At 40.3% G+C, this 12,695-nt stretch overlaps 1 long non-coding RNA gene across 1 annotated transcript; it reads right to left on the bottom strand.

Moving 5' to 3' along the window:
- Window positions 1-1,457: 1,457 nt before the first annotated feature.
- Window positions 1,458-7,279, bottom strand: LOC127575462 (uncharacterized). Its single transcript, XR_007957066.1, has 3 exons — window positions 7,223-7,279; window positions 2,995-3,248; window positions 1,458-1,771 (listed from the first exon to the last, which is right to left on the bottom strand). It is a non-coding gene; the product is annotated as an uncharacterized LOC127575462 (long non-coding RNA).
- Window positions 7,280-12,695: the final 5,416 nt, after the last annotated feature.

Raw genomic sequence — 12,695 nt, 5'->3', positions numbered from 1 at the left:
GAGAACCTCAGCAGGTCAGCCAGTGTCTGTGGAAAGGGAAAGAGAGTTAAAGTTTCAGGTTCATCACAACTCATTTTAAGGGAATCAAAAGATATATCCTTGTACACAAGTCATCGAAACCCAGCTGCATGTTTCAGAAGGCAAGTGGCATGCTGGACTTTGCTGCAAAAGGATTTGAATACAGAAATAGTTTTCTTACTGCAGCTAAAAAGGGTCTGCAATTTTGTGTACAATTTGGTCTCCTTAGTTTAGAAAGGATATACTTGCCATTGAGGGAGCTGAGGTGAAAATTTATTTGATTGGTTCCACTGCTCCATGAGGGCAGATGAGGACTATGCATGTTTCCCCTTAAGCTTAGAAGAACGAGAGGACATCTCATTGAAACCTACAAAATTCTTATCGTACTTGACACGTTGGATGCACTAAGAACGTTCCCCTGGCTCAGGAGTCTAGAACCTGGGGCCACAGTCTCAGAATAAGGGGTAGGCCATTAGGATTGAAATTTGGAGAAATCCCTTCACACAGGAAGTGAATCTTTGGAATCCTCTGCCTTGAGGACTGTGGAGGTTCAGGTATTGACTTCATTCAAAACACAGATTGATGGACTTCTGCATATTAAGGTAAACAAATGATATGGAGAAAGTGCTGAAAATGGAGCTGAGGGGGAAGATTGGCCATGATCTTGATAAATGATGGAGCAGGATCAGCAGGGCAAATTGCCTAATCCTTCTATTTCTTATGCTCTTATCCTGCATCGTCATTGGATAGCACTACTAGTTTAGAAACTTCTTTTAGGTAACAGAGACCACATCCATTGAGTACTGAGCAAAGAATGGCTAATTCCATTCCACAGAGACATTTTACAGCAGCTCTACAAGTAAGACTTATTCCATCAAACTGGATAAAATTAAAATCTTAATGTGCTTACCCATGTACATCTTTTAGATTTCTGAAGAACCTTTCATGTATTTACATTATTTTCTGATCTCATTTCATACTTTCTTCACATGCAGTTTGTTTCTTTATCCCTTAAATACTAGGAGGATTTGTGCCTTTTGTTTATGTCAAGCAGGCAATTGCTGGTGCAGTTGTGCCACCCACTAACTGTCTATAGTATAAGCCTTCACCCACTGCCAACACGCTTCTTTCTGAGACTGAAACTGTTGGCTTTAAGCAACTCTCCAGGAAGCAGAAATGTTGGTTTGGCTCTTCAGTGAAGTACTGAGAAAGAGATGTGCAGTCAAAGCAGTCACCTTTCAGGTTTAACATCAGACCCGGGTTCTATCTGCTCTCCCAGGACGATCCTGTGGCACTGTATAAAAGCAGAGCTCAAGAGTTATGCCTGGCATTCTATTCAAATTTTACCCTTCAACATCACTAAAAGTAGACTATCTGGTCTTCATCACATTTTCATTTTATTGGAAGCTTGTTTTGTACAAATTGGCTGCAGTTTTTCGCATTTTTTTGGGAAATATGCTTAATTGGCTGTAAAGGATTTCAGGACATTCTGAAAGGTGTTAAGTTTTTCTTGTTTTCACTCCTTTCCTTCTTTATTTTCATCCATATTTCACTCTTCCTTCCTTCTTTCCCCTTCTCTTTCTTCCTTTCTTCCCTTTCCTCTTTCTGTTTTTTTTTTCTCCTTTTCTCTTGCTACAACTATTCTGAAGGCTGGCTCCTTCTGTTCGATCATCATGCTGCCAGAATGCTCAGTCACCAATCAGGGTGGGAGGAGGGTCCAGTAGCTCTTCTATTATTCTGAGCCAGAAGTAATCTGTTAAGAGGGCAGGGTAGGAGAGAGCTGGAGGCAATCATTAGTGGAAATGGGGTGTAGACAGGCCAGTAGGGGGTGGCAAAATTAATGGTTCTTCTGGCCTCATTAAGATCAGCACCAGAATCTTTTGATTGTTTTTTGAGTGCTTGTGATTGTTTTTTGAGTGCTTGTGATATTTGCTTTCAAGTGTAGGGCCCCATTATGCAAAACGTTAAGTAAGTTCCTTCCTGAATCTTGCCAGTTCATTGGCTATCCTGGTCAAAGTCCTTAGTGAAAGGTAATCAGGAATGAGATCAACCATTAATTTTTAGTGGGGTGATTTTTCTCGGCACCATTGCTCTTCTCTCATCAAGTGGAGTCCCTTAAGACTGGAGCCCTGGAGTATGATTTTTCATATGCAATTTTTATGTCTGAGTTTTCTCTCTTCTCAATTTCCTCTTAAGTCTGGTTCTCACATATGTTTCCAAGTTTGCCTTAAATTATGTTGTTTGATTTATTTTGTGTGTAATTTATTGTGTTCAATAAACACCTGTGTGTGAAATATAGAAATCTTCCTGTCTCAGTCACAGATTTGATAGTTTGTCAAGTGTTTCATGCACCAAAATATAATTCCTGTTCAATCATGTCACTGCTCCGAGAGCACAACACGACATTTATGCATGAGATGTTATCGTGTTAAAAGAATGAAGTTTGCCTGCCCCATTCTCAATTATAGAAAATGCAACTGCTTACTTCAAACTGTATTTTCTATCACATGTTCATTTAAACACAATTTCCAATCTTGTTTAGCAGATTCTTTGTCTGTATCCCTTTTTAGTAAGTTAAAGTTCAAGTCCAAGCCCAGTTAATGACTTTAATTTATTATGATCATTAAGCTTTGGCCTATGGTTTATTTTGTGTTCTTTGTGATGATGCTATTTTCCAGTAAAGTATGAAAGCCACACTGATCAAACCCAAATAATGACTACATCATTTTTTTGAACTTTCATATGAGTTGTTCTCTACCAGTGTTTGGAAATTGCAGTCTTTAATCTGAATGGTCATTTGAAATTCCTTTGCTCAATGCTTTCAGCAGACAGAAAAACTATTCAAAAAAATCAGTATGCTTCTTTATTGTATTATCACATTACCTTTCTTGCATTAACACATTATCTCATCTCAATAAAATTTCCTTAGTCTATATAAAAATGTCACTGCATTTTTTACATGAGCCCTTTGCTCACCTGGATACACTCAAGTGAAGCCTGGATCACTTTAACTCCTGGGCCTCAATTCCAAATTCCACTTGAGTCTGATCAATCCTTGGCCATTTCAGGTGGCTGCTTGAACATTCGGATACACGGAGTCTCTCGAGATGAATGTGTCCAGGTAAACCAGAGGATATTGCACTTGGAGGTGGAGGAGCATGTCTGGGACAGGAGAGGCTCGGCAAAAGTTGAACAATTGTCTCCACCTGGCTCAGAGATAAACTGAAGAACTGTTCATAACAAAAAGGAATAAATCTTAAGCTTGAGGCTTTAACCTGGGCCTGTTTCTCTCCACTCCTAGTTGACTATAGTGAGCCAAGCAATAGCTACCGGTCTCTCAGCTGCCCATAAAATTCCTGTGCCATGGACTTTGGCATATTAATGAGACCTTCGTCAGTGGGGAGGGTTTGTTTCATATACTGCCTGAAACTCACTACTACAACTGGCAGCAGGTGTAAGTCAAATTCACGAGTGAAGGATGTTACATCTGCGTGAAGAACTGGGAAAGGGAGAAGGCAGTAAATGAAAATCCAAAAAACCTGCAGATGCTGGAAATCTGAAATAAAAAAAGGAAATACTGGAAACGCTCTCAGCAGGTAAGGCAGTATCCACAGAAAGTGGAAGAGTTAACTGTTTCAGGTACAGAATCAGGTACAGATTGTTAAGGGGGGCAAGGGAAGAAATTGCTGGGGCTCTGGCTTAGAATTTTACATGGTTGCTGGCCAGAAGTGAAGTACCAGATGAATGGAGGACAGCAAATGTGGTCCTATCATCTTCCAGCACTTGGTCCATAGCCTTCTATGTCTAGGTGACTCAAGTGCTCATCCAAATACCTATTAAATGCTGTCAGTGACTCGGCTTCCACCACTCTCTCCAGCAGTGTATTCCAGGTGCTCAACACTCTCTGGGTGACAAAGGTCTCCTCAGATTCCCCCTTTGCAGGGAGGTTGTGCTCCAACTTTATAAAACATTGGCCAGACTTCAGCTGGAGTACTGCATGCAGTTCTGGTCACCACACTATAGGAAAGATCTGATAGTGCTGGAGAGGGTGCAGAGGAGATTTGCTTAGGATGGAGCATTTTAATTGTGAGGAGAGACTAGAGAGGCTAGGTCTGTCTTTCCTGGAGTTGATGATGTTAAGAGGGTACATGATTCATGTTTATAAAATTATGAGGGGTACAGTTAGGGTAGACTGCAGGAAAATTTTCTGCTGATCAGAGATGAATAAAACAGGAGGACATAGATTTAGGATAAGGGATAGGAGATTTAGAAGGGATCTGGGGGGGAGCTTTTTCACTCAGATAATAGTGAGTACCTAGAATACACTGCTGGAGAGAGTGGTGGAAGCAGAGCCACTAAAACATTTAAGAGGTAACTAAACAAGCACTTGAATTGCTTGGGAATTGAAGGCTACGGGGCATGTGCTGGAAGATGGGATTAATGCAGATGGATGCCCTCTGGTCAGAATGGACACGATGGGCTGAATGGACTGTTTCCATGCTCCCTGACTCCTGGAAAGAAGCAAAAGAAGGACTTTACACCTTTCAGGATATGTTGAAATTCTTTACAGCCAATTAAGTACTTCTACTAATAATATGGGAAATATCACAGCCAATTTGAACAAAACAAGTTTCCACCGACAGACCCAGCTTCTGCCAATCAGTCACCACTCCACCCATGAATATTTTGGGAAATAGTGGGAAGTACAGCAGTTAATTTGAACGAAACAAGTTTTCACAATCGACAATGTGATAAAGACCAGACAGTCTACTTCTAATGATGTTGAAAGGTAAAACTTGGACAGGATAATTAAACAATCTGATTTTAACTGTCTTTTAACTGTTGCATTAGGTCATCCACTCTCACACACTCAGATATATTGCCTTTGTTCCACCACACCCCCTACCCCACTTTCTCAGTTAACTAAAACTAACGTGTTTTCTCTATTTCCCAGTTCTGATGAACGGTTCCTCCCCTGAAACATTAACGGTTTATCTTTTCACAGATGCTGCCTGACCTGTTGAGTGTTTCCAACATTTTCTGTTTTTTTTATTTCAGTTAAGTTAAAAATGCTTTATTAGGGGGAAATGTTTTCGTGGGTGGAGTACTGACTGATTGACAGAAGGTGGGGGTGTTGGTGTTGGGTGAGGATAGAACTTATCTCCACCTCTAGTTGTACAGACACTTAAATGAGAAGGAATCGTCTTCCTTCATGCCCAACGCATTTCCCATTTGACTCCTGTTGAGATGACCAAAGTTAAGACCTACTGATTAGAGGGTCCACAGGGAGATGGGGTAGTTGGAATCTTTAAAGAAACTTTTAACCCTCCCTCAGGATGCTACAGATATATTATGAAAGGCAATATATTATGAAAGGCAATATATTATGAAAGGATATATTATGAAAGGCAAATGAAACCTTTCACCAGGAGGTGGGTTTTAAGAAGGATCTTTAAAAAAGAGAAGGCTAGAAAGAGACAGAGAAATTTATGGAAAAAATTCCAGAGCATGGCAACTAAACCATAGAAGGAATATCTCCAGTGTGCTGAAGAATCATTCAGTGGGTGAAATGACACTTTGTGGTAGTACATTACCTCAGCCTATCGAATGGTTTCTCCCAAAGTTTTCTCAGCCAAATGACAATGTCAAAGCAATTAAATGCTAGTTTCACGAATGAATGCTCTGCCAATTGGAATCACTCTCAAAGTATTCTTATTGTTTGCAAGAAGCTCTTTTAATTTCTCAGGGAATCCTTCCAAAGTGAAAAAGAAGCATTCTTAATATTCTTTGGAGGGAGAGGAGGAGAAATAACTGGCAGAAGATTTTATGTTGCTCCTGTCCAAAAGCTGTAAATGGTCAACCATTTATGTATGGAAATTGTAAGCCTGAGGTAGGTGTCACTGTGGTACAACTCATAGAGCTACTGCCTCACATCTCCAGTGACCATGATGCAAACCTCAGGGCTGTCTGTGTGGAGTTTACACATTCTCTCTGTGACTGTGTGGGTTTCTTTCAGGTGCTCCAGTTTCCTCCCACATCCCAAAGATGTGGGAATTGGTAGGTTAATTAGCCACTGTAAATTGCTCCTGGTATGCAGGTGAGTGGTAGAAACTGGGGGAAATTGATGGGAATGTAGGGGAGACTAAAATGGATTAGGATTAGAGTAGTGTAAAAATGGGTGGTTGATGATCAGCTCAGACTCGGTGGGCTAAAGGGCCTATTTCCATGCTATATCTCTACGATTCTATGAAAGGATACAATCAAGGTATAGATTTCTGATTTGCACCTCTGAAGACCTACCATTATTTTTGGGTGAGAGAGCACCAATTTAAAAGCCTGTTTTAATACTGAATCAGAAGAACCAGAAGTGTTGTAATAGTTTCTGAGGTGGTCATTTAGTTTCCATCACTTGTTTCTCAGACTAGGAATCAATTGACAAGATTATTCATACACACAAAATATAACAAAGTATATATTATTATAAAAATGTGCCTTGATTGCACTTACATTGTAAAATGGTTAAAAAATATGAACACATTTCAAAGTATCTCCTGAGTGTTTCTCCTTGGATAGTGACTTCTCTCTGGATGCCAGACAGATAGTATCTCTTACCAGTTCAGCAGTCTGGAAGTGTACTACATAATGAATCATTGAGAATATTTCTGCAATAAAAGTGCCAGCTTTGATGAAAGATCATGAACCTGTAACGTGAACTCAGTTTTTCTTTCTCCACAGATGTTACTTGACCTGCTGAGTTTGTTCAGTATTTTCTTTTTTTAAATCCTTAAGTTCCAGCATCTGTAATTTTTGGCTTTTCAAGATTATCTCCGGATTGTGTTGTGTCAGTATTACCATAAAAACCTATGGTATGGTTACACAGTAATCAGCTCTCCTTTCCTTTTTATATATTAATAAAATAAATTAAATTTTGTGAGGAGATACTCATGTTTGACAGTGAAATCTCATTTCTAATTTTAATACAAAAGACATAAATAACAATAAATGATTGGCTATGTATTTCATTGTGTGATGAATTAGTCAACTGTGCTGAGGAACAAGCTTATGAATAGTGGAGAATTAGAGCCCTTCAATAAACAGGTTATTACTATCTAAAGGTGAACATAGTCTCAAACGATGCCTGGGCAGGAAGACAAAAACAAAAGATACTCAATGAATGTATGAGAAAGAAGTGTCTGTTCAGTACCTTCATCCATTCGCACTTACTGCAGTTCCAGAACACCAGTTATTTGCAACTCCCCCCTCCGCTCCCATCAAAGCATGCAGTTTCCTAGGAGCAGAAAAATAACAATTCAAAAACACTGAGGGCAATGTATGAAAAAAGGAAAAAAATTCTCCACATCACCCAGCTCTATTCCACCAATTGCAATCAAGCAAGCTACAGGACAGTACTGGAACTCAATAGCACCTGTCAACATTTGTCAGTTTGGTTTTGCTCTGTAACTGTGGGTACAATTTCATTAATGAAAACAATTTACAAAGTTTGAGCTTGTGTATAGCTGGTTCCTTTCAAACACCAGACTGAACTGGCTAAGTCAAATGATTCAACCGAACATCATGCAAATAGCTTCATTCAAACTTCGATTTTGTTTTTTTCTCTTTCTCTTCCAAAATAATGATCAAATTGTTTGGATCAACAGACCTAAAGGTGTGACCTCTCAGTGTACAATGGGTTCTTGATAAAATTAAACAAGGAATTTATTTTGCAAAACTTCACCTCAAGCATACCCTGGGTAATTCTAATCAATTACGTCATGGCTCTATTGAAAAATTTTGCTCTTAACTCCTGGCAAACAATACACATTCATAGTTCAAATCTTGTATTATTATAAAGTCAACATCTTGCCGACTCCTATAAGCGTACACTTCACAAGTTAAGTATATGCATTACCAGAAAATAAATCGCCACCATTCCCTTTCATTTCTTCCTTATCATTTGCCTTTATATTTTGTAGATTTAATCTGTTTGTTCTTGCTGATTTATCAATGAAGGAAACAGCGACAACTGTTTTAAAAGCAAGTAATGAACTGTGCACTTCCACACAGACAAAATGTCCCTATAAAGCAGTTATCAACTACTTAAAAATACCTTTGTTAATATTTTAGGTAATACTTCATTCCCATTGCCAAAATGTTTTCATTGACTTCTGCCAATTGCAAGACATTATCATAGAGATAACCTTGACTTTGACTCAGGGTGTACAAATATGCCATATATGAGCAATTTTTTTTCCAATGGAGATGAAAATCAGAAGAGATGTAAAAAAAAGCTGTCAATTCATTGTTTCCCATTTGAAGCATCATTTAAAGTTAAAACTACACTCCCTTGACTTTATAGAAGTAAGAAATAGTCCCATCTCCAAAATGGAAAATATTACCTCTGAACAGTAAGAACTCAGTGTAGTCCATCACCACTCACATTACAGACCAGCAATCTTCTTGGGCAATCCCTTGGGACTGAGGAGGTGGTTAATAGGCCAATGTGGGAACCGCAACCTGTTCTATAGATCGGTGGTGGGTAATAGGATAGGTGGGTGGTAGGCTGTGAGGTAGCCTGCTCCCTTCTGTCACTTGCACAACCTGTGTGCTCCTGATGGATGGTCTTGAGCTTCTCAACAGCAACATAAATGCTCCTTCTCAACTTTGGGTGATCATGGGCCAGAGATTCCCAGGAGACTGTGGGAATGTTGCATGTCTTCAAGAAGGATTTCAGCACATCCTTGAATCTATTCCTCTGTCTACCTGATAATCTCTTCTCATGACACCTGTTTCAGGAGCCTGGAGTTGGACATGCAAACAACATGGTTTGCTCAACACGTTCAACTGGGTGTAACTAGGTCCTTGATACTGGGATGCTGGCCTGGGAGAGTGCATTGACATTGGTTCACTCATCTTTCCAATGAATTTGTAGGATTTTGTGGAAATAACTTTGGTCATTTGCAAAACTTCACCTCAAGCATACTCTGGGTAATTATGTCATGGTTCTATTGAGAAATTTTGCTCTTGCTCCTAACTTTGGCCTTGAAGTGCCTGCTGTAGGTCATCCAAGTCTCAGAAGCATAGAGGAAGACAGGGGTCACTGCTGCCCAGTAGCCAGGTCCTGATCTTCAAACACCCTTTTCCTCAAAGGATGCACTGGCATATTGAAGACTGTGATGAATTTTACCAACATTTGGCTTCTCTGAGAAGTGGCTCCTGAGAAAATGAACTGATAGCAAAAACGTTATAGAAGCTGGAAACATGAAATAAAAATAGAAAATGATGGAAATTCTTTGCAGGTCAGGCTGCACTGTGAAAAGAGAAACATGTTAATGTTTCAGATCATTGAAAGACCAAGAGGGTAACCAGAGAAAGAGTGGGACGTATTAGCATCCAAAATAGCAATCTGTGCATGGAGCCAGAAGATGTAAGTGAGATTGTAAATGAATACTTATCAACTATATTCACTAAAGAGAAAGACATTGTGTTTGAAGAATGCAGGGAGGGGAAGGTTGAAAGTCTAAAACATGTTATCGTAAAAAAAAGATATTTGATGTCTTTCTAGAATGAAAGGTGGATAAATCCCCTTGGGTCTGATTGGATGTATCAGGCTGCTTTGGGAGTCAGGGGAAGAGATTGCTGGGACTCTGAAAGAGACCTTCCAAGTGAGGTGCCAGATGACTGGAGGACAGCAAATGTGATTCCTTTATTTGAGTAGGGCAGCAGGAACAAGCCAGGCAATTAAGGGTCAGTGAGTTTAATGCCAGTGATAGAGAAGTTGTTAGAAAATATTCTGAGGGTCAGGATTAATCTATACTTGGAAAGGCAGATAGGTCAAAGATGGTCAACAGAGTTTTATTGGGGAGATCCTGCCTGACCAATTTGACTGAATTTCTTGAAGTGGTAACAAAATGTATTGATGAGGGCCTTGCAGTCCATCAACTTCTGGGAGTCAAGATCTGGATCCCTGCACCAATTGGATCTTCAGGATTTGGGACAGGATGCACTTTCTACCTCCCTCCCTTCCACCACCACTACCATAGAAAAGGGCTGCTCCTCTCTCCAAGGGTTAGGGGCTTAGGGATTGCAACTGGCCAGTGCTGCAGTGTGCTCAAGAGTCCTTCCTCTACTATCCCACCCCACCACAGCCACCAACCCCACCACTGCCCCTCCCTCAGGTTGAAAGATAAACTTGCCAATCAGGCGGGCCCCTGAAGAGGGAACCTGTCAGGGTCACATGATGCTTTGGAGGAAGTCTTAACATTGGTCTCTGTCACCCCTTTTTTGGCATAAAATTACACAGTAACCACCCATGACTATATGTTCATGCTCCAGTTAAACACCGAAATAATTCAGTTGAATAGTACACCATGTGTCTAATCATTTGGGTTACGATGGAATGCTTTCCCCAGGTACCACACCTCTCAACACTCCCCAACCCACTGTAAAAACCCCAGGTGCAGGTTCATCCCCTTGGGCAGGCTTTTCACCTCAAGGTGGCAGAGGGGATACAATAGCAGAGTCAGCATCAATAGCTTCCTACTCTTTGGGAAATTCAGCAGTGTGGTGAAGTTGGTCAGCAATCTGGTGTCCTTATTATGTCAACATGATAAACAGAAAGTATTGCCTTGTTCAACAATGCATTGATCACCTGCTTGATAATGTATGAGCAACACAAATGATATGGTTATCGGTGTGTGCCTCTATGCAGCAACACCCCAAAGTCCAGACAGAAAATCCTTTTCACTGGGTTACGGCTCATTGAAGTTTATCACATGTCATCATACAACTTTCTCAGATATTTGGTAAAAGCTGCAGATCAAACATCAGAAAAGCATTATCAGCACATGCCTCCACTTCTTATATGCTCCATCATGGATTTAATTCCATAAAATTACTCCCAGCAAGGTAAAATAGTGGCAATGTTATTCTTCCACTGCCCAGTGTAACATCTGCATATAGACAATTCTAAAAATAATTCATATTGCTCTAAGGTACCTGTGTGACAAAAAAATCATGAGCTAAGATTAATATTTTTGATTGAATTTCAAGTTCTATAACTTCTGTGGATTTGTTAAAATTTGTGGATGCTTTACATTTACCAGCAATATTGTCTCAGCAAAGTCCTCAAGTTCCATGGGCACAATAAGTAATTCAGTGTCAGCATCCACTCCTAAGCCAAATGTTCCAGTCAGTCAGCTTCAATGTACCAACCAAAATGACAGAAGGATCAGTGAATGTCTCAAACAACCTACCCACCTGCCCTCTCAAGCATCTCCTGCTCTACCTGTGGCAGAGCCTGCAGAACCTGCATAGGTCTCCTCAGAACCCAGAGAACTCAGAACCCAGAGAACTGGAGTGAAAACTAGTTATATAGGAATATAGTTATATATAGGAAGGATGTGGAGGCGTTGGAGAGGGTGCAGAGGAGATTTACCAGGATGCTGCCTGGATTAGAGGGTATGGAATATGAGCACAGGCTTAAGGTGCTAGGGCTTTATTCACTGGAAAGGAGGAGGATGAGAGGAGACATGATAGAGGTATATAAAATATTGAGAGGAATAGATAGACGGCCAGCGCCTCCTTCCCAGGGCACCAATGCTCAAGACGAGAGGGCATGGCTTTAAGGTCATGGGTGGGAGGTTCAGGGGAGATGTCAGGGGGAGGTTTTTCACCCAGAGAGTGGTTGGTGCATGGAATGCACTGCCTGGGGTGGTGATGGAGGCAGATACATTGGACAGGTTCAAGAGTTTGTTGGATAGGCACATGGAGGAATGTGAGATAGAGGGATATGCAGGAGGAAAGGGTTAGATAGTGTGAGGGTGGTTGGATGGATGGCACAACATGATGGGCCAAAGGGTCTGTTTTGTGCTGTATGGTTCTATGGTTCTATGGTTCTATGGTATCCTCGACCCCAAAGGGAAAACATATGAAATCTGGTTCGGTTAGGACTTTTGTACCATAGTAACAATTTGCATGTGAACGTTCCTACAGCCCCTTTTGCTGATCCAAAGTGTTGTATTGTGTTATCTCTTCAGAATCATCCAAGACTGTAAAAGCACCCTTTATAATACTCTCGCCATGTTATCCATATAGACATATTTCATTATTTGGCATATCAGGTTTGTGGTTGTATTGTTCCCCTGCTGACTCATGCACAATAATGAATCTTTCACAATTACTTTGAACTTCAGCATCTTCCCACAGAAATAATTGGGAACGTGACTCCCCATGATATTACAGGAACAATCATATTTGGCAATCATAAGAAAATACAGGAGCTCCTCAGATTGTGGAACACCTGATTTATGCAAATCTGACTTTATGCAAATTCTCCCATAAATGCTTTGTTAGCCTAACAAATAATATTAAAACATTTTGTGGTATTAACAACTGGATACAGTTTAATTATGGATGACGTTTGGGTGAACATAGAAGATATTCAATGAAATGAAAAAAATACAGGAAATGCATGCAGAGCAATATGATGTAGGTAGCTATACAGAACGGACAACAGCGTGAAGCAGCACTGAGAGAAAACAAAGAAGTACATCAGGAAGGGGAGGCTCAACTATTTTGGCCAGTAGGGTTTTATCTTGGTTTTGAGGGAAATTGTTTGTTTCTGACTTACAGAAAAATTGACTTACAGACAGTTCTCAGGAAGAGAACCCTTACGTAAC

The sequence above is a fragment of the Pristis pectinata genome, chromosome 10, assembly GCF_009764475.1.
Source record: "Pristis pectinata isolate sPriPec2 chromosome 10, sPriPec2.1.pri, whole genome shotgun sequence".
In the NCBI taxonomy this organism is placed as follows: domain Eukaryota; kingdom Metazoa; phylum Chordata; class Chondrichthyes; order Rhinopristiformes; family Pristidae; genus Pristis; species Pristis pectinata.
This window is presented reverse-complemented; position numbering and strand designations above follow the sequence as displayed.